General features: G+C 45.1%; 1 protein-coding gene across 1 annotated transcript in view; it reads right to left on the bottom strand.

The window, feature by feature from the left end:
- LOC126474459 (uncharacterized) overlaps positions 1-26,394 on the bottom strand; it is a 310,463-nt gene extending 284,069 nt beyond the window's left edge. The window contains exon 1 of the mRNA XM_050101932.1: positions 26,332-26,394. The gene's annotated coding sequence lies outside the window, so the exon portion shown is untranslated. The remainder of the gene's footprint in view (positions 1-26,331) is intronic.
- Between the last annotated feature and the right edge of the window lie 1,214 nt (positions 26,395-27,608).

Below are 27,608 nucleotides of genomic sequence, written 5' to 3'. Positions count from 1 at the left end.
GAGTATGTTCAGAAAGGTCACACACACAAACACACACACACACACACACACACACACACACACACACACACACACACACAGTAAACATTTGCCCTACACACAATCAACAATAACCAACGTCAGAATTCATCGATAGTCGATATTAATAATCAACTGGTGAGGTAGCATTAACTCTGCCCCTCTGTTGTCTGACCAGGGGAAATGGAGATTTCCACGCAGAATTTAAATAAAAACCTCTTATCTATTTACAATTTCACTTTCTAATTTAATCTAACAATACCCGAATAGTTAGAAGTGCGAGCCATGGTCTCTCTGCACTTATACAATATTCCACAGGGTGACTGGCGCCAACGCAATGTTCTGAAATAGGGACACAAAAGGATAACTCTGTTTCATACCTTGATGTGTTGGTCAGAGGAATGTTGGTGGTGTGTTCGGACATGCCGTGTATAGGAAGCCGACTCATAGTGATTTGTATCAACAGGCTTATGCATCTCACCATCCGGTTCAGCGTGAAAGAGTATCTCGTATCTTAGTTCATAAAGCCCACGGCGTCTCAGGTCCTGAAAGTTTGTCTGTTGCGTGTTCCCAGTATGGTTATAGTGAAAGACAGGTCAGACGCGCGTCGCGCTATCGACTAACCGTGAATCGGGTGAGGTATAATCACGAGGTGGCACAGAAGTCTACGGCTATTTTTCCTTATTCAAGTAGCAGAAACAGTATTCCGCGGAAACATGATGTGAAATGTGTTTTTCGACCACCATCTAAGATTATGGCCCTTTTGGGATTCGTTAAAGACGATCTTTGTTTGCGTAAGGCGGATGTCCACCGTATTCCTTGTAATTATGCCACACATCATATGTTGGTCAGACCATCAGGACTTTGGATGACCGGTGTACTGAGCATAAGAGTCACACAACCTTAGAACAGCCCAGCAAATCTGCTATTCCGAACATTGCCTTGAATTCTAATGATCTTCCACCTATTGGATTATGCTGTTAAGGAAGTAGTTGAGATTAAATTATCAAATGACCTTATAAATAAAAATGAAGGTTTTTGCTTAAATTATCCGTAGAATCTTGCTCCCTCCCTGCTCCCACATGGAGAGGCAGACTTAATGGTACCTCACGTCTTGCTTACTAATATTCACTATCGATAACTCCTGACGTTAGTTACCTTTGGTTGTATGTGGATGCAGTGTTTACAGTCTGTCTTATCTTTCGGCATAAGCTCCGCTTGTCGAGTTTTAAATTTCCATGTACAAAGCTGTGCGCCCCTGTCGAAATGCCAGCGTTGTAGAAGAAATTGGCCGGCTGCACTGCCGTCTTTCTCAAGCCGACACAAACGGATCAGTACCTACGATCGGACAGTTATCATCCTAGAGTCCTGAATACCCTTGTACATAGAACACACGTATGGACCACCTAAAGGAAGAATTCGAACAAATGCAGTTCAAACCGCGTAAATCGGGAAACCCAGGTTCGAGTCCCAGTCCGGTACAAGGTTTCATCGGTCACCAGTGATACAACTCAATGCTCAAATGCAGCTGACATAATTATAAGTTTTTGAACTATTTCTTTCTTCTCCATTTCTATTCAGTACCTCCTCCTTTGTTTACAGATCTACCCATCTAAACTTCAAAATTCTTCCGTAGCATCGTATTTCAAAAGCTTCTCTTCTTGTCTGAAGTGCATATCGTACACGTTTTACTTCCGTACCAGGCTGTACGCCAGATAAATACCTTCAGAAAGGACTTTCTAAAACTTGAATTTTATATTAGAAATCAACAAACTCCTCTTTTTAAAAAAAATTCTTTTCTTGCTTTTGCCAGTCTTCATTTTATATTCTCTTTGCTTCGGCCATCCTCAGTTACCATGCTGCCCGAACATGAAAACTCATTTACTACTCTTAGTGTCTCATTTCCTAATCTAACTCTCCCAGCAACGCCTGATATAATTGGGCTATATTCCATTACCGTTGTTTTACATTTCTTAATGTTCTTGTTATAACCTCTTTTCAAGACATTATCCACTGCGCTCAGCTGCTCTTCCAAGTTCGTTACTGTCTCTCATTGAATTGTAATGTCATCGTAAAATCTTAAAGTTTTTATTCCGTTTCCCTGAACTTTAATTTTCCTTCTCAAAGGGTAGCAAACGTCAGAATATTAGGAACTGAAAGACGGAAACTGATACTCGAACGCAGTACGGGCTGACGTCTAGTCTACAGCCTTAGATGGTTGCGGTTTAAGGCTGCAATTAAGACGGCTGACGTTCTCGTACTGTATCGAACTTGATGTGAAACTCGATATCTCAAAACGCTAGACGGCGGCTTCAAGATTGTTACGTCATGACAAAAAATGGTTCAAATGGCTCTGAGCACTATGGGACTTAACTTCTGAGGTCATCAGTCCCCTATAACTTAGAACTACTTAAACCTAACTAACCTAAGGACATCAGACACATCCATGCCCGAGGCAGGATTCGAACCTGCGACCGTAGCGGGCGCGCGGTACCAGACTGTAGCGCATAGAACCGCTCGGCCTCTCCAGCCGCACGTCATGACAACTCACCTTATTATACCTCCACGGTCATCAACCTACGACGTACATGATGTCAGGCACTCGTTTTGTATGCATTCGAAGAAATTAAATTTTGGTCTTGTAACATATACACGGCCCAAACAGATTAATGCAATCAACTATCATAATATATACTAAGATGGTATTGTTCTTTCGGACATGTCCGAAAGAACAGATACCATTTTAGTATATATATATAGTTAAGGCTCACCGGCCACTTGACCATCTTCTTCTTCTGTGCGAATGCACAAACAGTGCCCGAAGTCTTATGGGAATCTGCAACGCGCCGCGAGTAATGAGTGTAATGGCCGGGGGCACTACGAATGTAGTGCGGGACAATACGTTGAGAATGTGGGTTTCGCGGGAGGCGTGCCGGAGATAAATCCCTGCAGTGGCGCTATCCTCTATGTCGTCGGTGGCTCAGATGGATAGAGCGTCTGCCATGTAAGCAGGAGATCACGGATTCGAGTCCCGGTCGGGGCACACATTTTCATCTGTCCCCGTTGACGCATGTCAACGCCTGTAAGCAGCTAAGGGTGTTCATTTCATTGTAATTTCAACTATCATAAGCCTGAAGAGCCACTTTTTACACCGCGGACGTGCAGGACGAGAATCATTGAGGTTCTGGAAGGTACCGACAGGTATGTAGAACCATGCCGACGTCAGTGCTGAGGCGAGCTCCGCTGTTGCACGGGTGAGGATCCGTGTCACGAACAACCAGATGGAGGTGGTCCTGCAGATTCTGGACTGGCTTAAGTCCGGGGAATGGGGTGGCCAGGGGAGTAGGTGAACTCGCGGAACTCATCCTGGTGCTTTTCGGACAACGCTCAACACTGCGAATTGTGTGACACGTTGCATTGTCCCGCTGATAGGAGCCAACGAGCCGAGGAAACACAAACCGCATGTAGGTGTGGTTACGGTCGCTAAGGATAAATGCATACTTGTGTTGATCCAATGCACCTTCCAGAATGACGAGATCACGCAGGAAATGCCACGAAAGCATTACGGAGACATAATTATCCTTCCACCGTGTGGACCCTTCCGACGAAGCCGGCCGAAGTGGCCGTGCGGTTAAAGGCGCTGCAGTCTGGAACCGCAAGACCGCTACGGTCGCAGGTTCGAATCCTGCCTCGGGCATGGATGTTTGTGATGTCCTTAGGTTAGTTAGGTTTAACTAGTTCTAAGTTCTAGGGGACTAATGACCTCAGCAGTTGAGTCCCATAGTGCTCAGAGCCATTTGAACCATTTGAACCCTTCCGACGATTGTTGCTAGGCCGTACACGCCAACGCCCATCTGGCCGATGGAGCATAAAACGTGATTCATCTGAAAAGGCCACTTTAGTGGCCGTCCAGTTGCGTTACTTTTCAAATTCCAACCTTCCGTGATGGTGATCAGCATTCGGCATGGGTGCATGAACCCGGTGCCGCTGCAGAGGTTCATACACAGCAACGTTCGCTGAACGGTCGTTGAGGAGACTTTGGTGCTAGTCCCTTGCTCATCTCGGAGGACAGTTTCGTCGACAGTTGCACGTCTTTCCGACCGTACACATCTCCGCAGTCGTCGTTCACCGATCTCATCTACAGTCCATGGTGCACCGCAGCTGCCTCGGGGTTCGGACAGCGCCTTTTTACCATGCACGGTATACTTTAACCAAGGCGGCAACCGAACAGTACACATTTGGACGACAGATAAACCGCTCCTTTTTCACATTGCGACCACGGCTGTGCTGTTTCCGCGTCCCCTGACACGCTTTACATACCCTCAACTGCTAGTGCTGCTACCTCCTGTCTGTATGTGGGTATTACACGTTGACGCCGAATAGACCCCGTGGTGGACTGTGTATGATTTGCTGGCCGCGCCTGTCGGCCTGTACTGGTTGCTATTGTGAAAGCCAGAGACTGTTTCAGCGATGGGAACGGAGATTAATGGACCAGTCTTCGCTTAGTCCGGCTAAATTGGCGGTAGTCTTGATCGACGATGCTGTGCTCAAGGGTGACTACTTCCCCAGTGTTTCCTGTGTTTGCTAACACCCTTTGGGAAATAAAGTTGAAAATCGTGGTCAGAAGCAGCTCTTTCGTGACTTCCTTAGTGGCAGGCGTAAACGGCCAATAGAAATGTTTGAATTCTGATTCTGATGCTGATTGGCCGTAAGGTCTGGATTTCACATGTGTAGCAGTGCTTCGCCGTCAACGACCGTGCCGCGGTGGATACATCGGTTCCCGTCATATCACCGAAATTAGGCAGCGTCGGGAGTGTTTGGCACGATGGGTGGCCATCAAGGCCGTAATTCGCTGTCGGTCTTCTGGGATGCACTCAGTCTCGTGATACCAACTGAGGAGGTACTTGATGGAGTGGTAGCGGCTGCGCGTTGCGAAAACTGAAAACGGCCGGGAGAACGCCGTCGTCACCCCATGCCCCTCCATATCGGCATCCGATGATGCCAGTCAGCTGAGGATGACACGGCGGTCGGTTGGAACCGTTGGGCCTTCCGAGGCCTGTACGGATGGTGTTACTGTAGCAGTGCTCCGTGATAAATGTTTTCGATTAAATATGTGGAGCAGTATGTCACGCAATACCTCTCCTCAGCAGCGAATCAGTCAGAGTACCTGGACTGTGGCCACGGCCGCGAGATAAGATTTCGTCTGACGTCACGGATGCCTCGAGGTCGAGGCGAAAAGAACATTTCAATCTTTCGGTGCGTATATATATATATATATATATATATATATATATATATATATATATATATATATAAAACCCGGGTGATCAAAAAGTCAGTATAAATTTGAAAACTGAATAAATCACGGATTAATGTAGATAGAGAGGTACAAATTGACACACATGCTTGGAATGACATGGGGTTTTATTAGAACCAAAAAAAATACAAAAGTTCAAAAAATGTCCGACAGATGGCGCTTCATCTGATCAGAAAAGCAATAATTAGCATAACAAAGTAAGACAAAGTAAAGATGATGTTCTTTACAGGATATGCTCAATATGTCCACCATTATTCCTGAACCATAACTGTAGTCGAGGAATAATGTTGTGAACAGCACTGTAAAGCATGTATGGAGTTATGGTGAGGCATTGGCGTCGGATGTTGTCTTTCAGCATCCCTAGAGATGTCGGTCGATCACGATACACTTGCGACTTCAGGCAACCCCAAAGCCAATAATCGCACAGACTGAGGTCTGGGGACCTGGGAGGCCAAGTATGACGAAAGTGGCGGCTGAGCACACGATCATCGCCAAGCGACGCGCGCAAGAGATCTTTCACGTGTCTAGCAATATGGGATGGAGCGCCATCCTGCATAAACATCGTACGTTCCAGCAGGTGTTTATCAGCCAGTCTGGAGATGATGCGATTCTGTAACATATCGGCGTACCTCTCATCCGTCACGGTAGCAGTTACAAAACCAGAGTCACGCATTTTCACGAAGAAAAAAGGCCCGATAACGGTAGATGTGGTTCTAATAAAACCCCATGTCATTCCAAGCATGTGTGTCAATTTGTACCTCTCTATCTACATTATTCCGTGGTTTATTAAGTTTTCAAATTATATATATATATATATATATATATATATATATATATATGTGTGTGTGTGTGTGTGTGTGTGTGTGTGTGTGTGTGTGTGTGTGAGCGCGCGCGGACACATTCTGGGTTCTGAAACTGAGAAAAGATAATTTCAAGTGTTGCTGAAGTACGACTTCTTACTTGAAAAAACGCTAAAGGAAACGGAACCAGGGATGTTCTTCCGCGGTACTTTAAAATCCTTAAAGTGGCATCACAGCCGGATCGCATACCCACATTCTAGCTAATAAATCGAAGTGTTTCCGCGAACGTTGAAGATACTTTGCAGTCGAACCAAAGATATTTACCCAGCGAAGTGACGCAGCGGGCATGAAGTGACGAGGATCAAGTTTCCGAGACGCTTCCTTCTACAAGGCCATACAAGTTTCTGTCCTGTTCTGCTACAATTGACCTGTGGATGCGAGGACTCTAGACTATTCCTACGTTTCCAAATTAAACAGAATTCTTGCATCTACAGAAGAGGTCACATCCAAAATGTTACACATTTGAAACTTACACGTTTTACAATACACATAATCAATAACTACCAGTTGTGGCCTTTAAAATATTACTCGCATGTCGCTCTCCCAGCTTTCTTAAGGCAAACACAAACAGATCACTGCCGTGTCAGAACAATGACTTGTTTGTACCATACTGCCACATCTATTTTGGATGACCTAAATCATAGCCCGTATGAAGAAAATTTCACACAATGTGATGTAAAAGTCAGATGAAATTACTGCGAGCTGATTTCGCCCAGCCAACAAGCGCGTCCGGGAAAAGGAAAAACTACCATTACGGGGCTCGTACAGAAGACGACACAGTCTCTGTAAACACTGTCTCCCGTATGAGTGTCAAGTGTTTATAATTCTCGAGGAGAAGGTCCCAGGAAGCAGTGTAAGGACTGGAACTCCAACTATTGTCTATAGAAAAAAGCGTTGTGATTGTCATTCTGTTTCCGCTTTGTGCGGGACAGCTTAAACAGAGTCGAGCACTGTTATCTGCCGAGAAATTCTGGGAGTATGAAATGCTTTTCTTCGGATAAGCCACGAAACGACTTTCGATCTCCAAAAGACTCGTTCCACATCATTTCGTTAAAGAATCGTCCAAATGATTTCTGGAACATGTAACTAACTAACTCACTCACTAACTAACCAAAAGATATGCCTACGCGTTAACAGAAACTATCTCGAATATATTGTGCAGCTGCCACATTGTAGACATAAGCCTTCCTCCCTCTAGCGTCAGGGCAGTAGAGCATCAACCAAATACGCAATTACCTAAGTTTATTACGGTACGTCAAGGAATTTAGTGGATTACAAACAGTGTTCAAAGGGTGCTGCCATCGCCGCATAACTGACTCTCAGTTATTTTAAGGGCCTTTGGAGTAGAATAGTTCACACAGCGTACCTCGTCACACTCTCTCGCAATTGGGCATTCGAACCACCAGGCGTGCATACGAATCTCTACCCATCGCTGGCCGTAATTAAATCATTAGCCCGCATCTCGTGGTCGTGCGGTAGCGTTCTCGCTTCCCACGCCCGGGTTCCCGGGTTCGATTCCCGGCGGGGTCAGGGATTTTCTCTGCCTCGTGATGGCTGGGTGTTGTGTGATGTCCTTAGGTTAGTTAGGTTTAAGTAGTTCTAAGTTCTAGGGGACTGATGACCATAGATGTTAAGTCCCATAGTGCTCAGAGCCATCTGAACCATTTTTAAATCATTAGCTCCCAGATGGACAACAGAGTCGCAACAACCTTTCAATGCACCACATATGATCGGTCGCGAATTAAAACCATAGTGAAAAGCCGATGAAGCTTTGAGCAGATATATTGCGCATTGTCTCTAGTATTCCCGTTGATCGCGTCACGTATCACTTATCTGTTCTGAGCGCACAGTGAGCACATAAAGAAGCCTAGGAAAATAACGTCTGCCGGTAAGTGTGGAGTGTGTGCTCTCATTCGACTTCATGCTCTGGAGTACCGCGTGATTTCATGCAGCCTGCATAACTTAATTGTCAAGCGTTCAAAATGGTTCAAATGGCTCTGAGCACTATGGGACTTAACATCTGTGGTCATCAGTCCCCTAGAACTTAGAACTACTTAAACCTAACTAACCTAAGGACATCACACACATCCATGCCCGAGGCAGGATTCGAACCTGCGACCGTAGCAGTCGCGCGGCTCCGGACGGAGCGCCTAGAACCGCTAGACCACCGCGGCCGGCCAATTGTCAAGCGTGACACCAAAGTGCAGCAACGGTGCAGCAGCTTCGAAGCAAGACATAAAGACGTTCGTGGTGAAGGCGGTCAGGAAAGGAAGCGACTGTCAACCAATGATCTTGTTTAGTGTGTGGATCAGATGATTTGTAAAATCCTCTACGAAAGACAATTCAGAAAAAACGAAGAGGAGTGTCGTCATCAGGAATTGTCCTCCTCCGTTACAACGCTCGATCGCACGCAGCAGTTGCAACAAAGACGCTCAGTTTCGATGGAAAGTGTTCGACCACCCACCATACTGTCCGGGAGTGGCTCCTCTGATTTTCACCTCTTTGCTCAAATGAAATACTGGCAGTGAGGACTGCATTTCCGCACAGACAACCATCTGCAGACCAGCCTGGAGAATGGGTGGAAAGTCTTCTATGACGAGGGTATTGAAAAATTGGTACCATGCTATGGTAAAGGCCTCAGTCGGAGCGCCGATTGCGTAGAGCAGTAGCAAGAAGGTGTACCTAAATGTTGTAAATCAAACATTTTTGATAAATCAATGGTGATTCCCATTTCGCAATCGGTCAGACGTTGAAAAAAAAAGCCCTCCCTCGTAGAAAAAGCTTCACATTGTAGTTAACATTGAGAAACGATGCAACACGCTACCGAAACACTGTTGTACGTCAGACAGTGAAATTAACGTTGGTAGTTGTTTTCCTTTTATAGTTTTTTGCACTTACGCAGGTACATGCCAACGTAACTGCGTGAAAACTCGCGTCCGGTGTTCCATATGGGGCAGCTGCGCTTGAAACAGATGAGCTAGGAACAAAATGACTAACAACGTACACTGCAAACTCTGATTATGAATAACTGATTCATTCGCTGTTAAAACAGAGTGACGGCACCAGATCGATATGTTGAGCAACGGATTGCTTCTTGGGACGACTTTCTCGAGAAAATACTTTTTTGGGCGCCTTTATCTTCTTTGTTGTTGCTTATATATGTTTTCGACGATAAAGATCGCTTTCTTGAGAAGATTGTAATCTTGTTATGGTTGGCTGGTGCTCAATTCCCAATGACAGCGATGCCGACGGAACATTGGTTGCTGCCTTATTCACATGCTCTAACTGGAGACGATCCTGTCAGATTGGAAACTGAGATGTAATATTAACGATTGTCCGTGCTCCGACTGTACTACTACAATAAAGTATGTCTCTGAGGGAGATGGCGTACACATAATCATCTTTTGTGACCGAAAGCATCAGTGTTAGGCCAGGCTTAGCCAATGAGGAAACGTCAAATGAAGAGGAAACGGAAAAGCTTATGCCTGCATCTCTCGTCAGATGGCGCGGTTTTCTATTAGTCGGTTCTCAGTACTGCTTCTCGTTGAACGAGTTTTTTGTAGTGCTACCATCTGTTTTGCTCTATAAGATGAAGGTTAATATTGACTAAGTGGTTTTAATACGAAGAAGGTTCATTAACCATGCAACATTTTTTTCTCGGCCACTTTCGGCTGAAAGAAATGCAGAATTTGCTGTGGGACATCATGATTCCCGATTCAGCCCCGATAGTTACGTGAAGTCCCGATAGCTGGCGGCGCTTTACGTAGCCTCCACAACGACGTTTGTAACGGAGGTGCGTTCCCAGCAGAGAGCTATCACTGAGTTTCTTTTGGCGGAAACCAAAGGAACAGCAGATATTCATAGGCGCTTGCAGAATGTCTCTGGAGACTGGCTGCGAACAAAAGGACGATGAGTCGTTGGGCTAGGGGGCTGTCATCATTGCAACAAGGTCGTGCAAACCTGTCCGATCTCTTACCATGCCGGTCGACCGTCCACAGCTGTGACCCCTGCAATGTTAGAACGTGCGGACACTCTCATTCGAGATAATTTACAGATCACAATCCAACACTTCGCAGCGCAACTGTATGTCTCTGTTGGCAGTGCTGACAAACTTGTCCAGCAGTTGGGGTAATCAAAGGTGTATACTCGCTGGTTCCTCGCCGCCTAACGGAACGCCATAAAGAGGAACGAGGGATCATCTGTGCGGAACTACTTGCGCGTTGCGAGGCTGATCGTGACAGTTTTTTGATGAACATCGTCAAAGGCGATGAAACATAGGTTCATCACTTCGAACCGGAAACAGGACGGCAATCCATGGAGTTGCGCCATACCATCTCTCCTCCTCCGAAGAAGTTCAAAGCCGCATCTTCAGCACGTAAAGTTATGGCGACGGTCTTCTGGGATTCTGTAGGGGTTATTTTGTTTGATGTCCTCCCTCATGGTGCAATGATCAACTCTGAAATGTCCTATGTTACCCTCAGGAACTTTAAGAAATGCAAACGAACCTCCTCCTCCAAGAAAAGCAAGGCCTTCCACAAGTCTGTACATCCGGGAGGAGGTCACAAAACTTCAGTGGACTGAAACTTTCTGGGGGATTTAAAGTGTGTGCCGACCGGTACTCGAATTCGGGACCTTTGTCTTTCCCAGGCAAGAGTTCTTCCGACTGAGCTACCCAAGCACGACTCACGACCCGTCCTCCCAGCTTTACTCCCGACAGTACCTCGTCTCCTGCCTTCCAAACTACACAGAAGCTCTCCTGTGAACATCGCAAGACTAGCACTCCTGGAAGAAAGGATACTGCGGAGACAGGGCTTAGCCACAGCCTCGGGGACGTTTCCAGAAACAGATGTTCGCTCTGGAGCGGAGTGGCCTTCCTCATCCACCCTACAGCCTGCATCTCGCTCCTTCCAACTTCCATCTGTTTGGCCCAGTGAAGCATGCACTTGACGGGAAGCAGTACGTGGACGATGGGGAGGTTATTGATGCAGTAACACGTTGGCTCCGACGCCGACCAGTAGAGTGCTACCATGCGGGCTCCCAGTAAGGTGGCGTCGCACGCAATGAATAAGTTGAAAAATGAACTTTTATTAGTCAAAATAGTGGGTAATAATATGGTGTTTTGGAATCCTGAATAAAACAACCTGCTTTCAGAAACAAGTTTGTTGCATTACTCATTAACACCCTTCGTAGGAGTGCAGGAAAGATATATTCGACTGACAGGGAAGTTCTTGATTGCCTTTATTTAACTGAAGAAACCCAAATTTCATCTTTCCCGAAGAATACTCTGAAACGGCTCTCCAAGCTAGTCTAGCCGGTTCAAACCTCTTCATCTCTGAATAATGATTGCAATCTACATCTGTTTGAGCCTACTTACTGTACCGAAGTCTTGGTCTCCCTCTACAGTTTTTATCCCCCACATTGCACTCCATTAACTAATCGATTATTCTTTGATGTCTCGGGACGTATTTCATGAACTGATCCCTTCTTTTAATGCAGTTGTGCTATACATTTATTGTTTCGCCAGTTATGATCATTATCTCTTCATTATTTACTCGATCTGCCCATCTAGCCTTCACCATTCCTCTGCAGCACCACTTTTCAAATGCTTCTGTTCTCTTTCCGTTTTGCTTTCTATGGTCCACCTTTCACATCCACACAAGGCTACGCTCCAGAAAAAACGTTTACAGAAAAGGTTCCTAGCATTTAAATCTATATTCGGTTTAACATATCCTCTCTATTCCGTGTGAACATTCTCCTCTTTTTCAGAAACGCTTCGCTTGCTACAGCAAATCTGCATTTTATAACCTCTCTGCTTCGGCCATCACCAGTTATTTTGCTACCAAATAGCAAAACTCATCTACTACTTCTAGTGTCTCAATTCCTATTGTAATTCACTTGGCATCACCTGATTTAATAGGACTACACTCCATTACCTTTGTTTTACTTTTGTTGATGTTCATCTTGTAACCTCTTTTCGATACTCTGTCCACTCCATAAACCACTGTTCGAAGTGCTTTGCTGCATGTGCCAGAGTTACAATGTCATCAGCCAACCTGAAAGTTTTCACTTCTTCTGCCTAATTTTTAATTCCCTCTGCAAATTTGTCACTGGTTTCTTTTACTGATTGCTCACTATACAGAGTGAACAATATCAGGGATAGGATACAAACCTGTCTCATTCCCGTCTCAGCCACCTCTTCTCTTTAATGTCCTTCGACTGTTATAACCGTGGTCTCGTTTCTGAACAAGCTGTCAATAACGTTTTCTCCCTTTCTTATATCCATCCTAGCTTCAGAATTTCAAAGAGTATGTTCCATCAAATATTGTCGAAAGCTTTCTCGAAATATACAAGTGCTATAAACGTAGATTTGTCTTTCTTCAGCCTATCTTCTAAAATAAATGGGGATGTAAAACATATATGGCAGAACTTGACTAAGGAAAGGGTTCAGTTATAGAACACATATTAAGGCCTTAAGAAATATTTAAATTGATAATGGAGGGAGGGAAGGGGATGACTGCTGTAATGAGAGTGAAATGAATGTAGTTATAGTTTGCAATAGCTATGAAATGAGATTTACAAAGGATAGACTAGCATGCAGAGGTGCATCAAACCACTTCTCTGACTTAAAACCATCACCACAACACAACGAGAACTAGTCTTCGATATACTTACTTACAGCTCGGTCAATCGAAGTTTGTGTCTGCAAGTTTCAATATGGCTACAGAGGTTTTATTCTTTTAGGTACTTTCTGCGGACAGGACATTAATATCTCATTTGCTCTGAGTGCACGAATGAATCAGTGTGTATCCTTCCAAAAAACTACAAGCCCTCGCCGTCAGCACAGAACTGCTGTTAGGTGCTACTTGGCGCTAAACAACACTACTCCGACAGTCGTACTGGCGTCTCGGAACATTTTCAGAGCTGTGTAAAACAAGTCAGCTTCACTGCGATACAGATAGGCCATAAAAGTTTCGGAAAAGATGTTAGGAAAGTAAGGTGCGATCGAACGAGAAATGGGAACCATGTGAAAATCAACAATATTTTGTTTGCTACCTTCCAGCTATTTCTATACCTATTCGCCGCTCAGACTTACACACTTTTCGTAGCGTTGTACCAACTTTCCAATATCTACGTCACAGAAGGCTCTCTCCTCTGTTTTCCGCCAATTCTCTAGGCTTCTGTACAGCTCGTCGTCTGTGCGAAAATGGTGTTTTCATAGCCGGTTCATGTGAGCAAATATGAAACTTTGGAGGAGCATTCACGGGTTATATTTCCATCGAAAACGCTACAGGAGCATCTTCATTGCCCCTGCACAATGCGGTCGATTACTGCCAAGAAGAAGGAAACCCATGACTTGTGTTATGTGCGCTCCATGATATCAGGCGAAATCTCTCACCAGGCCCTCATTCTTGGCGGGAGACGCCATATTCTAGGCATCTTTAAATGCTCACTGTGCGTTAAGAACTGAAAAGAGCTATGTGAAGCGATCGACGGGTATACTAGAGACACTGTCCAGCAAGCCTGTGCAAAGCTTCATCCGATTTTCACTGTAATCTCCGTTTCGCGCCCGACAGGACCTTACGTTCTGAAAAGCCCTCGTATTTTGGCAAGCACTGCGTTTGGGACCTACATATTCTACAATACACTAAAGAGACTTCACACGTAACTGCAAGTTTAATACGTACGCAAGTGCAAGCATTTTGTACAAGCATGCACAATTCTCCTCCATACAGGACAAGTATGCTACCAGAAGCTTGAGTTTGGGCTCCGACCACGTGGAAATCGGACACGAGGATATACTCGCTTTTGGCGGCTTATGTCTTTGCGATGCAATTAAACAGAAGAGGCAACCTATGGTGTTACGACTGGTCAATGAAAGGAAAACCTTTGATTGTCAAATAAAATTATTCTGTGAGTTGGAGATGCAGGAGTTGGACAAAAACATGCAAACATCGCCAAAAATGTAAGCTTAAACGTAAACGCAGACGCTGGCCATGCCTACAGGTTGTGCTGTTGTATTTCACCATGAAAGGCACTTGTGCAATGTCCTCAACATGTTGCAAGTGCCAGTCGTGATAAGAACAGGGTTTTGTGCAGTTGTGTGTTCTTTATGCCGGAGCTAAGTGAATTCGAACGGGGGCAAACTGTTGGTGTTCGTATGGTGAGTGCTTCCGTAACCAAGGTAGCTGTAGTGTTTGGTGTTTCAAGAGGCACCATATCGAAGATTTATACCGCATTTAGAGAAAGCGGAAAACATAATCCGCTACGTCACAACGATGACGGAAGTGTCTGTTAAGCGAACTTGACGGGACGGACGCATTGAAGAGGATTGGGACGAAAAATGAGAGGAAGACGGCTACAAAACTCACAGCAGAACTGGATGCCAGTCTCGCGAACTCCGTCAGCACCAAACCAAGAAGACGGGGGCTCCGTACAAAGGGAACTGCAGAGAGGGCTGGGATTCTCCCAACCAATCATCAGTGACACAAATGTCCATAGCAGGAAAACGAGCTGCCGAAGCCATAAAACCTGGACTACAGAGCATTGGAAGGACGTCATTTGGTAGAAGGAGTCTTGCTTCACACTGTTTCCAGCTTCTGGACGGGTTTACGTCCCAAGAGTGAAACATGGCGGGGGTTCTGTAATAATTTGGGGAGCCATATCGTGCTGGTCCATGGACTCCGTGGTTACTCTGCAACGTCATATTGCCGCCGAGGTTTATGTGACCATTTTGGCTGATCAAGTCCATCCCAAGGTACAGTATTTGTTCCCCAGTGGTGATGCTGTTCACCAAGACGACAGGGCTCCTGCTCAAACAGCTCGCATCGTCCAGGACTGCATTTGAAAGGACAAGGACGAACTGTCCACCAGCGTCACCAGATCACAGTTTTGTTAAACCTTTGCGGTCTTCTTTGCACGGAAGGGTGCGTGGTCTCCTATCCACCTCCATCAACGTTGCCTGAACCTTCCGTTGTTTTGCAGGAAAGATGGTATAAGAGTCCACTGAAAGCCGCATAGGACTTGAATTCATCCATTTAGAGACAACTGGAAGTTGTTTTGACTGCCAAAGGATTTCCTATGCCGTATTAGGCAGGGGAATGTGCTGTATTTTTGTCCATCTCTGTATTTTCAAATGCTCTGTATCACTGTTTCAGAAAAAAAGACATACATTTTGGATTCTACAGCCACTCTTAACGTCTTTCATGACTCAAAGCGACGTTGTAATTGCATTTTGTTAAAAGCGCAATGTATGCAACGTCCCTCTGTGATAGGTTTCTGCTTTAATACACATGAAAAAATAATGCTCGATGGAAACTCTTACAAGAATTCGCAGATGATTACATCATGTCACTCGACATACTGACGCCACGTAGGTTCCCTGGTAACTTACAAGCCCTGACATAGCGTACGTGCATTCGTAGCTTGCACAAGCTGGCATTGGCACAAATCGATCAAGACTAACGCAGTATGTGCATAATTACTCTATATACACCAAAGTACCCAAGTATGCGTTTACAAAATGATTCTTATGTATCATTGTCAAGCTTACAGTTGGACGACTGACGACGTTTGGATAGAGAGTATCGACAATATCAGTGGCGGCAGTCATTGCTGTTACAATCTAACACTGAAGCGACACTAGCGCCCCAAGCGGTGAGAAAGCACATCGTTTTTAACGTCATATGCACTGTAAGTATAACATTTGCATATAAATTGTTTTTTTTTTCGCAGATTTACAAATAGTTATTATATTGTTTCGCTTCGCAGTTGAGCTGTCAGAATTTCTGCCAGGTGTCAGGGATGTCCTTAAGTTGACTCGACTGTAAGAGTGTCTTAGTAGTAAAGCATAAATGAATTAAAACTTCACGCATGATGCGGCAGTTTTACTTGCATCTCAATGTTTATGACGTCATATCTCTTGAACTTTGTGTCGTACAATGGTGTGTTTGTGTAGGTACATTCAGTAGCATATGTAGACACTGTCTGCGTAATATATTGCTAATAGAGTTAGTAGCATTGAAGTAATAAACTTAAACGTCATGAATTATGCGGCAGTTTTTCACGTTTGGTTGTGGCTGGCTCTGAGCACTATGGGACTTAACATCTATGGTCATCAGTCCCCTAGAACTTAGAACTACTTAAACCTAACTAACCTAAGGACATCACACAACACCCAGCCATCACGAGGCAGAGAAAATCCCTGACCGCGCCGGGAATCGAACCCGGGAACCCGGGCGTGGGAAGCGAGAACGCTACCGCACGACCACGAGCTGCGGGCCCACGTTTGGTTGTGAAGCGTACTGAAGTGTGATGGGTAGATGGTTCTTACCCAGACAGCGATTGCTGCTTGACAGTAAGGGATATTCGTACCAAGTTTGGTTTAAATCGGTTCTCTGCTTTAGGATGGATGTGGAACACACACACACACACACACGCGCGCGCGCACGCGCAAACGCGCACGCGCACACGCACACAGCCATTTTTATAATTTGTGTAGATACTGTTGACGTCAATCTGTTGTAGGATTATGGAACTTGTTTTATGCTTACGTATTATGACGTTTGTGGAGAAGGAAAATCTGCACTATAAAAATCAACACTGGTTCGGCAAAAGACGGCCTTGCAAAACTCGGCTCGCTCTGTTCCTCCATCAGATTCACAAAGCTGTAGCGGTCGGCGCTCAGGTTGACGTCGTGGTCTTTTGACTTCAGAAAGGCGTTTGGCACTGCCGTTTAGTGAAAATAGTACAAGCTTACTATCGTACCAGATTAGTGACCGGTCTGAAGACTTATTTGCAGATAGAGATCAATGCGTCGCTCTTAACGGAACAAAATCGAGGTATATAAAGCTAATTTTAGGAGTAACCCATGAAAGTGTGATAGGACCCATCCAGTATATGTAAATTATTTAATGGATAGCGTTAGCAGTTCAATATGGCTGTTTGCAGATGACGCTGTTGTCTGAGAGGAGGTAGCAACGTCAGAAGACTGTATCGAGCTGTAGGAAGGTCTGCACAGGACCGACATATTGTGCATACAAAGGAGATGAAATCCGTCATTGTACTATTGGAGACAAATTGCTAGAAACAGTACTCTTTGCAACATATCTAGGAGTGCAAGCATCCGAAGCGACTTCAGTGGAATGACCACACGAAACAAATACGAAAAGCGCATGCCAGACAGATTCATAGGCAGGATCTCAAGGAAATACAATTCATCCACGAAAGAAATGGCTTGCCCGACCGATTCTTAAGTATTAGTCATCGGTCTGGGACCCTTACCTGGCTGGTGTAACATAAGAGACAGGATACAACAAAGAGCGAAGTGGTTCGTCACGGGATCTTTTAGTCGGCATGAGAAGCTCAATAAACTCGTGTCAGACTCTACAAGAGAGGCGTTTTGTATCACGGAGGGTTTTACTATTGTAATATTCTTAGAGAGTATGTTCCACGAATAGTGGGGCAACGTATTACTTCCTCCCACATACATCTCGCGAGACGGCCACAAATAGAAAATTCAAGAAATTAGAGCTAATACGGAGCTTTACGACAGTCATTCTTCCCATGCGCTATTCGCGAATGGAACAGGGAAAAGGGGGGGGGGAGGGGAGAGAGATCAGATAATAGTACCAGAAATACATTCTGTCACATACCGCACATACCGACAGTGGTTTGCGGGATATAGATGTATATGGATATAGGTGCAAAAAGGAATGACACATCGTTATCGTTTCCTTCCGCCTTACAGCGATTTCGGCGTCTAATTTTGCACGTTCTTACACTTGATTTGGTTTTCGAACACTCGAATAATTTTATTAAGCTCTATCCTTAAAGGTCGTCTGTGTTGAAGATTCTGATGTTTGTGACCCTGTTTATGTCTCTTATGTAGAAAAAAATATGGAGTTGGTTTCTTGGAAATTTGTGGTAAGATCCTATGGGACCAAACTGCTGAGGTCATCGGTCCCTAGGCTTACACAGTACTTAATCCAACTTAAACTAACTTACGCCAAGGACAACATAGACACCCATGCGCGAGGGAGGACTCGACCCTCCGACGGTCGAACCGTGGCAAGGCGCACCAGACCACGTGGCTACCTCACGCGGCCATTGGTTTCTTCTGTAGATGGAAACCATTTTATTGCTTTCGACATATTTTATCACGGCCGTGTGTCAGTTCCCTCTCTGCAGTTGTTGTGGTGACTTTACCCTGCGCGGCCATTGGTTTCTTCTGAGGTGGAAACCATTTTATTGCTCTCGACACATTTTATCACGGCTGTGTGTCAGTTCCCTCTTTAGCAGTTGTTGTAGTGACTTACATGGTACATTAAACAGCGAAGGTACTGCATTACACACTAGTTTATTTTTTGCTTCGGGAACCACTTTGGCTTAAAATGAAGCGAACAAAAATATTCACGTTACCGTGTAAGCATGAGGGCGTACTGAAAAGTAATGCCTCCGAATTTTGTTTCGTGTAAACTCTCAAAGCTTTTTAAATAAATGTTAACATTCTACGGCTTTGGTCTTCATGTCTGCATATTTATTTCTCAACGTAGGCGACGAACACATTTCTCGCAACGAGAGATGAGTTTGTTGATAACGTCACTGTAGAATGTTTGACTTTGTTGACGGAGTCACAACCTCACCTCAGCTTGCACCGTATAATCACTATCAAAGGAAGTCACCGACAGTGTTCGTTAAGTTTTGGAAACAGATGAAAATCGGTGGGGCCAAGGGGGGACTGTACAGAGAATGATCGATGAACCTAAGGCGTCGGATTTTTGCAGATGTCGCAGCGCGTCGTGTGTGGCCTGGCATTGTCCATGTGTGGACGAACTCTTCGAATTCGAAATTCGATTAGAGACGCTGTTTGTCACATACCGATATAGTTACGTTAGACACCGTCAAGTTACATGCTGCAATTCGGAGCCCTCTAGCGGCAGAGGGCTGCAAATATGTAGACATGAAGAATGAACATGTGGAATTTTAATAAAGTTTGTTTTATTTACAGAAGCCTTAAGAGTTTTCAAATAAAAAATTGAGAGGTATTACTTTTCAGCACGCCCTCGTATGCACGTCTTTCTGCGAAAGGTCATACATATCTTCTATTACTTACAAGGGAACCTCCCCATCGCACCCCCGTCAGATTTAGTTATAAGTGGACACAGTGGATAGGCCTTGAAAAACTGAACACAGATCAATCGAGAAAACAAGAAGTTGTTTGCAACTATGAAAAAAATTAGTAAAATATACAAACTGAGTAGTCCATGCGAAGATAGGCAACATCAAGGACAATGGTAGTCAAGGAGCGCCGTGGTCCCGTGGTTAGCGAGAGCAGCTACGGAACGAGAGGTCCTAGGTTCAAGTCTTCCCTCATGTGAAAAGTTTAATTTTTTATTTTCAGTTTATGTGACAAACTTTATGTTTTCATCACTTTTTTGGGAGTGATAATTAAATCCACAAGAAAACCTAAATCGGGCAAGGTAGAAGAATCTTTTTACCCATTCGCTAAGTGTACAAGTTAGGTGGGTCGATAACATATTCCTGTCAAGTGACGCACATGCCGTCACCAGTGTCGTATAGAATATATCAGACGTGTTTTCCTGTGGAGGAATCGGTTGATCTATGACCTTGCGATCAAATGTTTTCGGTTCCCATTGGAGAGGGATGTCCTTTCGTCTACTAATCGCACGGTTTTGCGGTGCGGTCGCAAAACACAGACACTAAACTTATTACAGTGAACAGAGACGTCAATGAACGAACGGACAGATCATAACTTTGCGAAAATAAAGAAAGTAAAATTTTCAATCGAGGACCTCTCGATTCGCAGCTACTCACGCTAACCACGGGAGCACGGCGCTCCTGAGTTCACATTCTCCTTGATGTTACCTGTCTTGCGCATGGACTAATCAGTTTGTATATTTTACTAATTTTTTTCATAGTTCCACACAACTTCTTCCTGTTTTCTCGATTGATCTGTGTTCAGTTTTTCAAGGCCTATCCACTGTGCCAACTTATAACTAAATCTGAGGTGAGTGCAATGGGGAGGTTCCCTTTTTGGTAGCCATTTCTTATTCCTAAAAAGAAACATTATTCTTCACTAAATGCCTTCAGTCTGCAAGTGAATCTTAACTAAAGAGTCCTGTAATATAACGTTGGATCTCTTAAGGTCCTTATGAAACTTAAAGAATAACAAATGCGTGTCTTCTGCATATTATTGCTGCACTACATACGCTCCCTTTTGTAGAAACTATGTTGCAGAAAAGATAGCCCGTTATTCACACTGATCGGATATCACGTTAAACAGTGTGGCTTACTGGCCGCTTGGTGCGCTGCTGTCGCAGAGCGTAGCAAAGATGAGCAGGAGTGTCGGGACTGTATTTGTTAGGCTGTGTTGTCCAGGACTCTGCGTGAATGAGGCTCTGCGATGGTGGAGTAGGCGCCTGCGCGACGCCGTGGCGGGGGGGACGATCGTGGCGGTGGTGGGGGACGGGGGGGGGGGGGGAGGCTTACGTAACGGCGCCTGGCTGCGCGCCGGAAGTAGCGGCGGCTTCCTGGGCGTCGCTGGGCCGCGACCCGCCGGCCCGCGCTCCCGACAAAAGACGGCCGCGGAGCGGCTCTGCGCCTGCTCTCATCCGTTATCGCCGTGTCAGCGTTGCCGGCTGTAATGTTCAGCCGCACCGACCCGGCAGCACGCGCGACTGTCTGTATTCTCTCCTATTCCGTTCACGCACTGAGCGATGGAAATGTGACAATCTACATGCCTCTGTACATGCCCTAATCTCTCTTATCATATTCTCATCACCCCTACGCGAGGAATACAGGCTGCCTAAAATGAAACTTGCAATATTCAAGAAGGCCTCCATGAAAAATTAGAACGCAGGACAACGAAACGTTGTGGCGACGTTTGTAAGGACATGCGGAAGAGATAGTATAGTATTTGCTAATTGCGTACCATATACAGGGTGTTACAAAAAGGTACGGCCAAACTTTCAGGAAACATTCCTCACACACAAATAAACAAAAGATGTTATGTGGACATGTGTCCGGAAACGCTTAATTTCCATGTTAGAGCTCATTTTAGTTTCGTCAGTATGTACTGTACTTCCTCGATTCACTGCCATGATCTCATACGGGATACTCTACCTGTGCTACTAGAACATGTGCCTTTACAAGGACGACACAACATGTGGTTCATGCACGATGGAGCTCCAGCACATTTCAGTCGAAGTGTTCGTACGCTTCTCAACAACAGATTCGGTGACCGATGAATTGGTAGAGGCGGACCAATTCCATGGCCTCCATGCTCTCCTGACCTCAACCCTCTTGACTTTCATTCATGGGGGCATTTGAAAGCTCTTGTCTATTCAACCCTGGTACTCTTCGTGCTCGTATTGTGGACGGCTGTGATACAATACGCCATTCTCCAGGGCTGCATCAGCGCATCAGGGATTCCATGCGACGGAGGGTGGATGCATGTATCCTCGCTAACGGAGGACATTTTGAACATTTCCTGTAACAAAGTGTTTGAAGTCACACTGGTACGTTCTGTTGCTGTGTGTTTCCATTCCATGATTAATGTGATTTGAAGAGAAGTAATAAGATGAGCTCTAACATGGAAAGTAAGCGTTTCCGGACACATTTCCACATATCATATTTTCTTTTTTTGTGTGTGAGGAATGTTTCCCGAAAGTTTGACCGTACCTTTTTGTAACACCCTGTACACGTTTCAGGTTACAAAAGTTGCTGAGTATCTGTTTCCACGACAGTCTGGATACTATTTCACAGTTGTTCGCAGCACTTTTAGAACGGTGGGACACGGAATGTTCAGCAGTCGCGACACAGCTCGTGCGCTGCTTGAAGTTCGTACATTGCGTCCAGCATTCTCAGCCATGACAACAGTAACTTACCTAACAGTTTGTGGTGCAGTAGGCCGTCGGTCTCTCCCAGGAGCAATTCTCAAACTGCCAGTTAATTTAAACTTGCGAGCCGTGTTCTCGAAAACCGGTGCCTTAAGAGGACCTCTCCGTATTCCTTTAATGCGTTGACACAGGCGAAGAGTAGCAGCGCGATTGCTGCTGTTTTTACGAAACAGCCTTCCGAGTAAAGCACTGCTCACCTTGACCAGACTGATGTCCGTCTGCAACTGCAGTTGACACTGCTGCTTACTGTTTTATGTGCTGTAGCATGTGTCTGAATTCGTTCATGCCTACTCGATAGCGTCTCCAAACACTAGAACGATAGAAATGATCGCTCTAGTATTTATAGCTATTTCCATGATAGATGCAATGTGTTTTTGGAAAAGCCTCCCATCAAAGTTAGGCTTCTTGGAATTGCCCATAAAATACGATGTGATGTCCCCAGGATGTTCGCCACTAATCTTATAACCAGACACTATCGGGTTCTTTCTCTTTGTTATGAATTCTCTTACCTTTGCCCACATTTAAAAAGACTGCAGTTAATTATATGAAGTGGTTTTACGTTAGGTGAAAGCTATCGGCAACAAAAGAGAGTTGAGCCCATGTACTAATGAAGGTGGCACGGGTTACTTATTCATAGCATGTTTCCGCTTTTATCTGTTAGTTCGTTCGTCACGTGTTTCGCTATATGCGCACATGTTGCTTCTATCTACAGTTGCAGCTGAGATCTGAGTTATGACAGTTATGCCTTAAAGGTTTCCCCTTTCACCCCTTCCACCCACATTGCCTTCACCAATTCGACCGCAACTGCAGGAACAACTTTTCAACCTCTACAGTGTCACATAACGCAGATGGAAACAGGGGTCGAGACGTTTTATGAGTATCCTGAACGTAAAAAATCATGAAAAGAAAATGTCCACTGAGATATAATTGAGAATGTCCACGGAGATATAATCCTGGAATGTGTGGAACACGCTGAACACACTGCGATCAGAGATAGGGAGGGTCAAGGCCAACGTGAAGTAGTAGCGCACCCAGGAAGGGTGACGGCATCACTCTCTACGCTAAACAGTGGCACTGGCTAGTGCCACTTACAACAACGGAGCCAAATTTTGTGACAACTGAGAGTCAATATATTAGAGACAGATAAATAGTATAAAAAATGGTTCAAATGGCTCTGAGCACTATGGGACTTAACATCTTAGGTCATCAGTTCCCTAGAACTTAGAACTACTTAAACCTAACTAACCTAAGGACATCACACACATCCATGCCCGAGGCAGGATTCGAACCCGCGACCGTAGCATTTCCGCGGTTCCGGACTGCAGCGCCTAGAACCGCAAGACCACCGCGGCCGGCGATAAATAGTACACATCACAGTTTTAACACAAGACGCAACTTTGATACCCATTGAATAATTCAGAAGATTCGAATGCCATTGTACAAAAGTATCCTGAATCTTTTGTCTCTCTCAGCGTATTTAAAAACGAAGGATGCAATTTTGACAGACCAAAAAATATTGTGTTGTTTCACCTGCATCAGGCTATTCAACTAAAAGTACAGAATACTTCAAGTAGTAACACGCCGAAAGTATAAGCAAATTACTTCGAAAAACAAGACTTTTTAAAGCCGGAACTTCCACAAAGCGAGTTGAAGGCCATTGCACTTAAATGGCAATTATCCCAAATTTTCCATTCAGACCCATGAAACATCTTACGATAAATCTTCACGAGAAACCGGAAGTGTGCTAATTCGATGAGAGGTGTACATCCATGCCTTTGCGAGGAAAGTGCCTCTACCCAGCTCCTACAAAGCAGAATGAATTCTGCTGTCTGGATAGAAGCGGAAGATGTTCGTAATCCGCCTGATTTCATGGACCCAGTGAGACAGAAGTCGACGGATTCGCTGTCAGTCGATCAGGTCTTAAACTGTTCAGCCACGTCAAATGAAGTTGTGCTACTAAACTAATTTTGCAAAATACAGATGAGTCTACTGCTCTGAAAAGAGCATGAAGGTGTCCAAAGCGCTGCATGTACAAGTCACTGAAAAAAGTTAACTTCAGCATTAAGGATGCAGGTCGTTAGTTAACAACAAAGACTTAACATAAGAAGTCAATGAAAGACGCTTCTGACTGACAAATTCATATCTCGACTGTGACGTGGTTATCAGCGGATAAACGACGGATAAATGCTCTGATGGCAAACTATCATCTCACAAACATTTCGTAACAGCAGCTATCATCCAGCAGTCTGACCGGTCTGCCGTTAAGTGTTACTGTTCAAGTCTGTCAGCAACACGCAAAGCTAATGTGTCCTATAACGTTTCTCTCGATGCAATCCACTCTTATTAACAGTTGGTCACGAATAGCATAAGTTAAATACAGACAGAGCAGTCAATGAGAATCAGTTGAAAACGAAACGCAATGCGAAGCAATGATTTTACTCATTTCGTCAACTTCTGTGACTGCGTTAGTCAGATGTGATTGTGTATTTAGCGCCAACGGTCACTATGTTATGAAATTCCTTCCTTTATTCAAGTCTTGGCGGATTCGGCATCTACGTACACCTTCAGACACTTAAACATAAGCGAGTTGTACATTACAAGGCACAGTATATGCCATTAGCAACTGCTCTCACACTCCAATTTTGAACATGTAGTTCATTTATTCTACGGATTCTCACGAAATCTCTCAGCAGGGCGAAACTAAGAACACAACACGTGATGTAAATATGAAATGAGTAGATGAGGGTACTTTTCGCAGGTTTTTACATTACGGTACGTTCTCATTTCAGTCGCTGAAGGAGCATGGGAATGATGTGTGTACATTTATGCACGAGATATACACACTCGATGCGATGGGGATAGTTTCTGCCGGGAAAGGTTGTTTCCTATATATCTCACTTATTTTATAAGGTTTTCGTTAGAATAAGTACTTTTCTATAAGAGATTTGCTAGTCTTCTCGGCATATCATTTGTATTCTCCTACAAGTCAAACAAGTATGTGGATTGTACGAGTAAATAATAGATTTCAGCTATCAGTCGTCCTTTTTAAATTTTATTGGCAGATCTAGATTGCAGCTAGAAACTAGCCATTCTCAATGCACTATCATTTTTGATCAATGCATGTAATGTCTGTTGGTCGGGCTTCATCCACATTTCATTGAATACTAGTAGTGTTCAATGAACTGTGGATGAAGCCCGACCAAAAACAAAAATGATAGTACATTGAGAATGGCTAGTTTCTAGCTGAAATCTAGATCTGCGAATAAAATTTAAAAAGGACGACTGGTAGATGAAATCTCTTATTTACAAGTCAATATAACAGTCGCTGCGTGCAACAGCCTTCTGAACGGAAGGTAATGTGATGAAGTATGTGGGTATTCGTGTATTCTTTGATTATCTACGCCTCATGTGCAACTTGATATGGACCGCGTACACCCGAAAAATATTCCGTATTTGTACGAAATGAGCGCCTGCAGGTGCGAATTATTAAGGGCATAGTCTATACTTTTACTTTTCGTGAAGCGCACAAATACACATGGCTCTGCATTAAGAGCAGGCTGATATATTGTTCGGATCTGCTTTGATATTACTGTAATTGTTACTGAATCGAATCTCCTTATACCTGCCTTTATCGTCTGCATAAAGTCCGAGTTTGCAACAAAACTATCAGCTAAGTAGCTAGTTACGTATGCTTACAAAAACGTACGGGATATTCACAGCACGCTCTGCGTTAGAAGGTTGTAACAACGCGTTTCAAGCAGTTCTGGTCTACAGCATCTCCGCTGGTGTTCATCGCGGTGGTGATACGAGTAGCAATGGTAGTACAAAACTTCCATCGCAGAACGAAGTACTACGTCTGTGCCTGTGTTCTTCAAGGAAAACAGCCCCGTACTGGTCCCGTATCTGGTAAGAAGACACTTAATACGTATTCACTCTCACTATTTGTAGCGTCAGACACGTGTTCATCAGCAGGACCCGGAAATCTGCAGAGTGCAGCGAGGCAGCAGACTAGGTTTTGCCGCTGGCACGCAGTGTACGACAGGCGAAGATCTGAAGATCGACACACGTGGCCGGAACCGCTCACGGCTCGAACAAAGGAACGAATTTCCTACGGTGCCGCCGCTGGCACTCGTACACGAACGCACAGAGTTTTGGCGCGGGGCTGCCCTGGCCGGCGCTCAGCGCATGCATTTAAACGCGCGGCACCGGACGCACTCACCTGGCGGGTCCGTGCGGCGCGCCGGAGTCCGGAGCCACGTGCGCCACTGGCGCCCGCTGCGGCGGCGGCGCTCAACTGACGCGGTGGCCATTGATGCGGCCGCGACACCCGCCGGCCGGCCGAGGAGTGGGGACGCGTTACGTGGCTGCCAGCGCGGGGGGGCGCGGGGCGGGAGCCGCAGCGCTCCGGCCGCCCATGTGGACGCCACCTGCACCTCTGCGCCGCTAGTTCGCACTGCGGTGCACTTCCATAACCTACTTACACTGACGTCACAAAAGTCGTGGGATACCTCCTGATGTCGTGTGTGACCTCCTTTTGCCCGACATAGTGCATCGACTCGACGTAGCACGGATTCAAGTCGTTGGACGCCGCTGGTGAAACATTGAGCCGTGCTGCCTCTTTAGCCGTTCATAACTGCGAAACCCCCTCATGGACGTTGCCGTTGGTGGGGAGGCTTACGTGCCTCAACGATACAGATAGCCGTACCGTAGGTGCAACCACAACGGAGGGGTATCTATTGAGAGGCCAGACAGACGTGTGTTTCCTGAAGAGGGGCAGAGGCCTTTTCAGTAGTTGCAGGGGCAACAGTCTGGATGATTGACTGACCTGGCCTTCTAACACTAACCAACACGGCCTTGCTGTGCTCGTACTGCGAACAGCTGAAAGCAAGGGGAAACTACGGCCGTAATTTTTCCCGAGAGCATGCAGCTTTACTGTATGATTAAATGATGATGGCGTCCTCTTGGGTAAAATATTCCGGAGGTAAAATAGTCCCCCATTCGGATCTCTGGGCGGGGACTACTCAAGAGGACGTCGTTATCAGGAGAAAGAAAACTGGCGTTCTACGGATCGGAGCGTGGAATGTCAGATCCCTTAATCGGGCAGGTAGGTTAGAAAAATTGAAAAGGGAAATGGATAGGTTAAAGTTAGATATAGTGGGAATTAGTGAAGTTCGGTGGCAGGAGGAACAAGTCTTCTGTTCAGTTGAATACAGGGTTATAAATACAAAATCAAATAGGGGAAATGCAGGAGTAGGTATAATAATGAATAAAAAATAGGAGTGCGGGTAAGCTACTATAAACAGCACAGTGGACGCATCGTTGTGGCCAAGATAGACACGAAGCCCACGCCTACTACAGTAGTACAAGTTTATATGCCAACTAGCTCTGCAGATGATGAAGAAATTCATGAAATGTATGATAAGATGAAAGAAATTATTCAGGTAGTGAAGGGAGACGAAAATTTAATAGTCATCGGTGACTGGAATTCGACAGTAG

This window comes from Schistocerca serialis, chromosome 4 (assembly GCF_023864345.2).
Source record: "Schistocerca serialis cubense isolate TAMUIC-IGC-003099 chromosome 4, iqSchSeri2.2, whole genome shotgun sequence".
Classification (NCBI taxonomy): Eukaryota; Metazoa; Arthropoda; class Insecta; order Orthoptera; family Acrididae; genus Schistocerca; species Schistocerca serialis.
The sequence above is the reverse complement of the archived record's forward strand: the minus strand, read 5'-3'. Positions and strand labels throughout refer to the sequence as shown.